At 44.8% G+C, this 9,055-nt stretch overlaps 1 long non-coding RNA gene across 1 annotated transcript; it reads right to left on the bottom strand.

The window, feature by feature from the left end:
* Window positions 1–1,180: 1,180 nt before the first annotated feature.
* On the bottom strand, window positions 1,181–8,738 carry LOC116443238. The gene is made up of 4 exons (XR_004239788.1): window positions 3,959–8,738; window positions 3,463–3,615; window positions 2,562–2,715; window positions 1,181–2,458 (listed from the first exon to the last, which is right to left on the bottom strand). It is a non-coding gene; the product is annotated as an uncharacterized LOC116443238 (long non-coding RNA).
* Window positions 8,739–9,055: the final 317 nt, after the last annotated feature.

Genomic DNA, 9,055 nt, shown 5'->3' with positions numbered 1-9,055 from the left:
TAAAATGATCCTGACATTGCACAGGCCTGGTGTGTGTGCATTATCTTAACACTCCACTGGTGTTTATTTTATATGTGTTGTCACGTCAGAGCTCTGACAAGGCTTGAGCTGAGTTTCCATTCCCCTGGAAACTCTTAACCCTCCCAAGACTAACAGCCCTGTTCAAATGAGCAGAGATCAGCCTAAACTTCCTCCCATTCCCTTGACCTTTCCCCATGCCCACTGTCTCCCCTACCCCACATTACTCCTTCTAAGCAATCCTGTCCTCCAGTGGCATCCAAATTGCAGTACTGATGGCTCCAGAGCACTAAACTGGGGCCCTGGAAATTCCTGGTTGTACTTTGAACTATGAAATGTTAGTGGCTGAGAAACCTTGGGTTCATTGTTTTGCCCTTCTGATTTTGAATTTCCATGTTGGTTTTTTTTTGTTATGTTTGTCTCTTTTAACCTAAAAAGTCTGCTTTCTTTTTCTTTTTCTTTTTTTCTTTTTCTTTTTTTCTTTTTCTTTTTTTTTTTTTTTTTTATTTTTCTCATCTAGTTCATGCCTTCTGGGGTCTGGGTTTTAGAAAAGCAGCATCCCAGGCTACAGATAAAAGTTGTGATAAAGATGAGTGGTGCTGGCATCTGTTTTAGTACACTTATTCTGCAACTCCTGCTCTTGTGGCCTTCCCTAGCTGTCAAAGAGCTTTTTTGACTCCCAGCATTAGGCTCTTTACCCTTCTTGTGATGAAGGGGTTTTTTGATGCCAAAAAAGAAAGTCATATGGATAAAGTACTTCATGACTCAGTCCAAAAAGAAGTCACAGATTGTTTTGCTTTCCAAGTTGTTTCAATAACCTTATGCAAATCTCCAGCTCTGGAATTCTGATATCCCCATTTCTCAGATTTCAGACATCTTTTGCCTGATCGATGCACGGGGCACTGTCCTGTGACTGAAGCGTTAAGGAAGTTTCCTTTATTGAATTGTATTTTCATTCTGTCTGTCTCTACTGTTCCCCACCCCACACCCCCTCAGGATTTTATAACCTCCATGCTCTATTTTGCCAGTGATGTCAGAGGCAGAGCAGTTACCATGGAGAAGGGGACAGACTTCACTGAGATGGACACAAACATAGCATCTACAGCAAACTCGTGATTCATCGGCCAAATTGTGTGTCATTATTAATGACTTGCAAAAGGGGTCATTGATAATTTTTCATTTTAATGTATGTGGTGGTGGACAAGTTTATTAAAAACTTAATGAAAGCCTGGCTAATGTTTACATCAGAAAAAGCCACAACACATGTTATTAATGAATAAGTGGAACAATATCAGGCACCCTCTCAAGAATGGTTACAAGAACATGGCTATAGAAACCAAGCTGGGGGCTGGGGATTTTCACTAAAAGAAAACAACAATTACTCATTGCATGCTAGGATCAATGTTGCAACGATGCACAGAAAATGCAAGGAGCTCCTTAAATGGTGAGGAGAGAACAAATCCAATGGCAGTAGGTTGTGTAAAGGGCATCTCTATGAGGATGCACTGATGAGATTCAAAATATTTCTGCTTTTCTTTCTGTTGTTTGGTTATTCCTAATGTTTGGCTTACTTCTTAAGTTTTGCTTATTATGTGAAATATTTAGCTCCTGCATAACCCTCTTTTCTCAACAGCTGTTTAAACTTTTTCCTCTTCCATCACTCTAGGAACATTTTCATGAGGTGAATGCTCCACAGTAACCTTTGCTTGCATGAAGGGGGAAGCTCAGCACCAGGAGAGGTTCTAGGAGCACCATCTGGCTCCAGAACACTGTGACTTGCCATGTGTTCTGGAGCCAAATAAGTGTCTAAGATCAGTGAAAAATCCTACATGCTACCTAGATTTAGGAAAAGCAGTTCAGAAACACCAAGAAACCCTTTTTTGGTCACAGAATCCAGCACTGAGATGCTCTGCAGAAGTTTTCTATGAAAATAGCTTGCATATTATTTCATAAGAATAGGAAATATTCTCATCTTATAAATAATAACAGAGTTGAGAGTTATTTGTTTTCTCAATTTCCTTTATGATTGTGAGGCTTTTTTGCTCATCATCAGGGTGCTGGGAGTATTTATCTCTAGCAATACAGAGGCTGAGATGAAACACCAAATTCAGCTCCAGCTCACAGTCCAGCATAGGCAGAACAGCATTAAGTTCACTTTTGTATAATTTTATAGTGTTTTGAAAACTGTCAACTATAAAAATGTAGTTAAAATGACAGCACTAAGAGCTCTCTGGATCTTGGCAAAAAATGCTCATTATTGCTCAGTGGAACTTCTTGATGAGGTGTTGTAGCTGTAACTGGCTTCTTTGGTGATTATTAAACACAGTCACCCAGAAGCATCTCCTGGCTCAGGAATTCCTGTAACTACTGTTTTTCAGAAGGGTTCTCCTGAGGCAACATCCCTTAAGACTTACCCTGCATGCTGTACTCATCCTGCCTGCTGGAAAAGGGAAAGGAAAGTTAGAATCTCAGGCTCGTACCATCACATCTTTCTTTACCTTACATTCACCTTAGCCCCACTGGCATGAATCACATGAACCTACCTTGGAAATTACGGAGTTGTGAGGGCTCCCATCCCTTCAGGATCCAGGATTCTGGAGAGCACTCTTCCATGAGTATGGCATGTACACTACCCTTGTCCCTAAAGGTCCTGACCCCTCTCAACTGGACTTGTCCTCTGCCACGGAACAGGGAGTCCTGCTCAGGAAAGAGAGGTATAACACCCTTCAGAAATACATCCCACTCTGCCAGAGCAGGGAAAGAAAAAACAGGGGAAAAAAAAAAAAGAAATTATGGAAGACTCCCAACTGTGCTGCAGTACAAAGGAATATCTTGTTCTTTTTGAGATCCATATGGGAAACTTAAAATGAATTGGTTTGCTTTATGAATTTTTAACTCTGAAGCCAAACAACCCCATGTATAAAAGAACTGTGGAATGGGAGATCCTGACACAGATCTGCAGTTCCAAGAGCAGAAGAAATACATCTCATTTTTCCCTGTTTGTTTCTTTTACTCATCTCCCATCTCCCAGCTAAGGGAGAACTCCTGCAGAGTGCATTTAATTAAGCAAAACCCATTTGTTTAATGTCTCGAACTCGGGGAAACAGGAGTAAACATTCTCGTGAAACACCAATGTAAATTTATTTAAGGACAGGAGTTTGTAATGACCAAATCACATCTTGTACTCAAACCCCACTTAAATAATCAGATTGAGAGTGCCCAGAGACCGCCTGGGAGCTGTTTTTAGAAGAAGAAATGTTTTGTTCTGTTATCTGAGATGTCCCAGGACAATCCTGCTGAGAGGATGTTGTTACCAAAGGGTGTCCTAAGTGGGTACTCATGGAATGACCCTCTGTGCAAACTGAGAGAGACATGGGACACAGCATGACAAAACACTGTTGCGGAAAATCATCTCACTTTCCCCCTAATGTGTTCTGAAATTACCTATTTTATTCCTTCTAGGATGAGTCTTCATTCAAGCCATCTTCATGAAGCCATCTTCACCAATTTCCACTCTTGGATTTGGTAGAAAAGTAAGTATTGAAAATGAAAAAGATTTTTTTTTTTCCTTCTGAAATCCCAGCATTTTTCTTTTCTCTGTGAGAAAGCAAACAATACAAACATGAAGTTTTGAAAAAAAAACCCTAATTTTTTTGATTTCACTAAAATTTTCCATTTGCTGAGCAGGTCTGCCTGCCAATAAAGACCCCGGCCTGTGCCCCCCTCCATCCCATTTCTGCTGAAATGCACCCTCCTCAGGGTGAGACGTGTCTGCCTGAAAGCCCTCAGGGCAATGGTTTCCAAGAAGGGAGATTCACAGTGGCCTCAAAACGAATCATCTGAAAGTGGTCACTGCTGCGTGTCACGCTCACCACAAATTGGTTCTGGCAAATCGAGTGTGGCTGACCTTTTTCTAAGTGAGTCATTTATTTCTGTATACCTGTCCTTGCCTGCTCCACTCAGAGGTACTCCAGCTCCATCCTGATGGCCTCGATACTCAGAGATAATGCTTCCCGCCTCCTTTCTGATTTCAGGTGGTCCTGGGTGTTAATCAACATGCTTTCATCTCTTCCTGCTGTCTTCTGCACCTTCCTCTGGACATGGGAGATGTGCTGCCACTGTCTCTTCAAAGCAGCAGTGCCTTCAGGCTCGGGGCTGGCTGCAAACCAGCCCTGAGAAGAGATGCTGGCCTTCCTGGTGTGAGGGGTGAGAGCTCTGTTGAGGAAAGTTGCTGGAAAACCCATGCTACCATTGCATCTCACACTGGGTGTTAGCAAATGGTCAAAGGTGAAGCCCAGACCAGTTCACAGCCAAGCTAGAGGCCCCCAGGGATGCACACAAGAAGGAAGAGTGCAGCCCTGCCTCTCCTGGGGCACAAGAACAACTCTGCCCTGGTTGCAAGGAGCTGGGATGTATCCAGTCCTACTGCCTTGGGGGTGTCACAGCATGCCTTGTTGGAGGACAGATAGCTTTTAGGTGGAGAGCAAATTTCCAGGAGAAGCTCCTACTAACCAACACCTAATCTCTCTTCCCTCATTGGCCCTTTCTCCTTCTTTCTGGCACTGTCAGCGATGCCACCCTCTCTGCTCTGTCACACATGTACCAAAATCCTGTGTGACCTTCAGCTCATTCTTCTCTCTCCTCTTTCCCCAAGTTCATAACAAATTCCTGCAGTTACAGTTCAGCAGAGAGGGGGTGGCAGGGCCATGTTCCAGCCCTGGCACTGCGGCTGTTTCTGCACATGTGTACACACATGTGGTTTCTGCCAGCTGCTGAGACCAAAAAGCAGGGATTCATTCAGTCCAAGCCCCCTTTAAAAAAAAAATAAATTAAGTATGGTGAGAAATGGAAGCCATTTTCCTATTTTGGGATGTGGGAAATTGCAGGTCTCCCTGGTTATTTATGCTGGTAGTGTTTTCAGCCAGCAGTTCTCGAGGGTGTTGAGAAGGAGCTACAGTGTCTTTTGGTTGAGCAGCACAGTAATTTACAACTTACAGATGAGTGCACACCCACAAAAACTTGTGCACATATCAAACCCCAAGCACCAAAACTGCAGGCAACCACAGAGCCACGCTGCAGAAACCTTCCTGACAGGTCCTGTGAGGAACTGTCAGAGGTAATGGCACGTGGCCATCTTCACCATCCTGGGAATCCACGTCACCAGGCTCTGTCCTGCAAGGCAGATTCTGCCACTGCTGATCAGGCCTCCTCTGGACAGAGTGAGTCAACTCTGAGCAATAAAGTATTAGCAAAGCAACCACCACGGATCCACTGGGACTTCTCTAGGAAACCAGTTCTGCTTCATTCCCACCAATTCAACTTTACTCATCACTACTAACAGAAACTACACCACCAGTGAAAAATACTAACATAACATGAAACAGACCTTCATTCCTTACCTGAACACTACACAGATCCCACTCCCTGAAAGCCTCCACTGCTGGGGCAGGCTGACTGGCTTGGGCTGGGGTACACACAATCTACTTTAAAAGCCCTGTTCTCACATGGTGACGGTGATACCCTTGTACCATGTACACAGAGAGGAGACAGACCCATTCCATGTAAAATAACTAAATATGGTGGACAGGATCATAGACAGGGCAATACTTTAATTTTGGTTAATGATGCTTCTCTGTGCTTATTCTTATGTAAACTGAGAAGAGGTTTCTGTCTAAGTCTATAAAGTATGTGCCTCAGAAATATATTTAGCCCTCATGGCACAAAATAAACCTCCTAAATGAGATTGCTGTAGGCTTGAGCACTTGTCTAGTAAACTGGAATAACCCAAATTTACTGAAGATTAAGGATTTTATACAATTTCTTTATAAAGTAATCGTGGCATTAGTCTCCAGCAAAACTGCCACAGACCTCAACAGGCTCAGATCAAGGGATCCATTTGAAGTGAATATTTAGAGTAACCTCACACTCTTTCCATTTATTTTCCAGATCCCATCTTCATCTGCTGGGTATGTACCATGCCTTTCCATCTATTGGCATGGCTCTGTACAAACAGTAGATAAGGAACAGTAATTAGGTGGAGTGGCAGAGAGGAGTTCCATGAGGGATGAAGCTCATAGCCCAGCAGTCCCAAATATCACAGCAGAGCACGGCTGCAAAGAGGAACCTGTCACCAGGCATGGGACTGGTCCCATCCCTCGAGTCTCCTGCAGTTGTGGAGGCCAAGAGAAGAAAAGGCAGGTGTAGGACTGGAGGCTGGGGAGCTGGCACTGACTAGAGAGCATCCTTACGAAACAGCTGGCATTTCTCTGCTTGCCTGCCCGGAGAGAGCTGCGCATTTTGTCTGAAGCCAGTCTCTTGAGAGCAAGCCCTGAAGAGCCCCTATTGTAAACACCACACAAAAACACAAAGGAGAGAGCCCAAAGTAAAAAATATTTCCATAATAAAACTGTCAAGGGAAAATGAGAGACCAGAAACCTCTGTACCGCCAAGTAATTAAGAACAGTGACTCCCTCTCCAAAGCACTTGAGATAAACTGTCTCCTTGGAGAGGAGCATTTGGGATGAGACGAACACAGGGACTAGAGGAGTAGATGACCCAGGGAAGAGTGCCTAGAAGCTGCAGGGGATGAATACGTGGCTTGAGCTCCTGCCAAGGAGCACAGAAATCCCCACTTCCCTGTGGGCTTCCTGATGTTCTTCCACAATTTCTCCAAATTAGGTCACTCCCACACAGCCTACAAGTAAGAGCAGCCAGCACTGGACCACCCAGGGCAATGGGGACAACGCTAAGGATGATGAAAGAGAACCCCAGATGATATGATGCAAGGAAGGGTTGGGCAACTAGAAACACACTCCAGTGGAAGAGGGACAAAGAAAAGTCACAGATGATGGTGGAACGTGATCTCTGAGTTGTGCCCAGCCTAGGGTGGGAAGCCCTCATGTCATGGAGCTCTGTGCACGCAGTCAGCCCAAGCTGGCACGTGGGGGTCCATCTGTGGCCTCGCTGCATCCGTAGTATGGTGGCTCCTCAGCTGAGGTGTTTCTCTGCCAGCACAGGAGAGCTGACTTTGCCAAAGTCTTATGTTTGCTGTGGCCAGCTGAGAGAGCTGTCCCCATGCTTAGCTTTCAGAAGGGGTTCACCAGCAAGGAATGAAATGTGGTGTCAGGGTCCCGGGTTATTTCTCAGCTAAATACTGAGAATCTGCCTCCTTCTATGAACCATCTGGGATTCACTCTTCTCAGCACTGGACCAGTGCCTCTTTCCCTGCTGCATCTCACAGCCCTTTTCTGACCAACACTGCATTTACCAGAGGGCTGGCTAGCTGCCTGAGACAGTGAAGAATAATAGCAACAGATCACCAAAATTCAATTTCTCACTCTCCTTCTGCTCTTACTTCCCAGGTCACAGGAAGCCCCACCAAGAAGTTGCCAAACAAGAATCAGGCCTTTCTAGGGCAAATGGTGATGAACTCCAGACCCGGATGGTCTTACAGACTCTCAGAGGAATTCAGTTCACATTTGGGCTTGCAAAGTGAGTCTGTCCAACCGGCACAGGAATACCTTCAGGCTGATTATTCCTCTTCCTCACTGTAATTAGGAGAAGGCATCCAGCTGCTGAAGAAAAATCACGTTCAGTTCAGCTCAAAGAGCTGAACGAAAAAGTCTGTGGCCTCTGAAACCCGCTCATGCACCTTATAGCTGAAAAGAAAGACTGTGGGACTAGCAAGAGGACCCATATTTTTGAACAAATCACCTGCTGTTTTTAGCCCAGACACTGAGACATAGAAGTGCCCCAAATGAAATAACAGATGAAACACAGATGTGGAAACCAAGACAACCAAGACCTGATGGAGTTCAAATGACAGAAATAACCCTAACAGATCAATACCACGCTAGGCAACCTAGAAGAACCTGTGGTCTCAAACACTCATCTGTCAGACTCAGAGCAGAAATTACTTCCATTTCAGAAGTGATGAAGTCATTCACATGCCAGGTATAAAACACAAATGCCAGACCCTTGGCATTGTGCAGCTACCTGACAAAGGCATTAAGTTAGTTGGACTCATCTGAAGCACAGTCTTTTTATATTTTCAAAACACCAAGTTCTGTGCAAGTATTCAGGCTGCCATGGCAACGTGGTACATTTGTTCCTGAGTGTCATTTCCCATCACAATTGGTAGTTTTTTTTCAGAACTTTGCCCAACTTTAAAACTTTGGTTGCTGAGGCAACATCTCCCTTTAAAGGGAAGTGATTGGCTCTGCCTATTGTGCCAAGGCAAGGGCTCTTCTGTGAAGACCAGAGTGCTATGGCAAGGGAGGAGGTGTTAGGGAGGCTTAAAAGATATCCAAGGAAGCAGGGGGAGAGGAAGGAAGTGCGCTGAGAAGAGGCTGCGTAAGGGCAACACACGCCTTTGTGGGAGGCAGGTGGGATGGGCTCTGAGTGGGAGGCTCCAGGCTTAGCACAAAGAGCTAATGTGCCACATTACATCACTGAGGAGATTAAATGAGATCTCGTTGAGAAAACACTTTGCCTTTAATGTATCCCGTGAGGATCTCGTGGAGATGCATAGTCCTCACAAGACCTCTGCAAGAAAGGCATTTGTCACTGGGCTTGTTTGATAAAAAAAGTGATGGAGGCAGAGAGAGCTTGAATGAACTACTGAAGGTCACACAGTAAATTAGTGGCTGATACAGGAATAAGCCCCTGGGGGTGTTATGTTTCATTTGTAAGATCATCATTCCTGCGATATTTAACTTAGGCTTAAACAGAAACCCATTTGTGCTCTGCAGAGAAGTGCTGCAATCCCTTTTTCTCTCACTAACATATTACAGTCCTCACCTCTGCTATCTGTCAACGTATTTGGCTGAAATGCACTGAAGCAGGGTTCCTTCCAGATAGCAAGGCCTGGATTTGGACTCTTCCTGATGTCCTGCTGCAATAAACGTGATCACCACCAACCATCATAACAGCCCTGGGCAGCAGTTTGGGAACCAGTTTAGGACTGGGAAGTGGGATTGTCCAGGCATGCTTTACGCAGGACTTCCCCTCTCAGCGGCTCCCACTAGTCTTGTGCTTC

The sequence above is a fragment of the Corvus moneduloides genome, chromosome 4, assembly GCF_009650955.1.
Source record: "Corvus moneduloides isolate bCorMon1 chromosome 4, bCorMon1.pri, whole genome shotgun sequence".
Lineage (NCBI taxonomy): Eukaryota > Metazoa > Chordata > Aves > Passeriformes > Corvidae > Corvus > Corvus moneduloides.
This window is presented reverse-complemented; position numbering and strand designations above follow the sequence as displayed.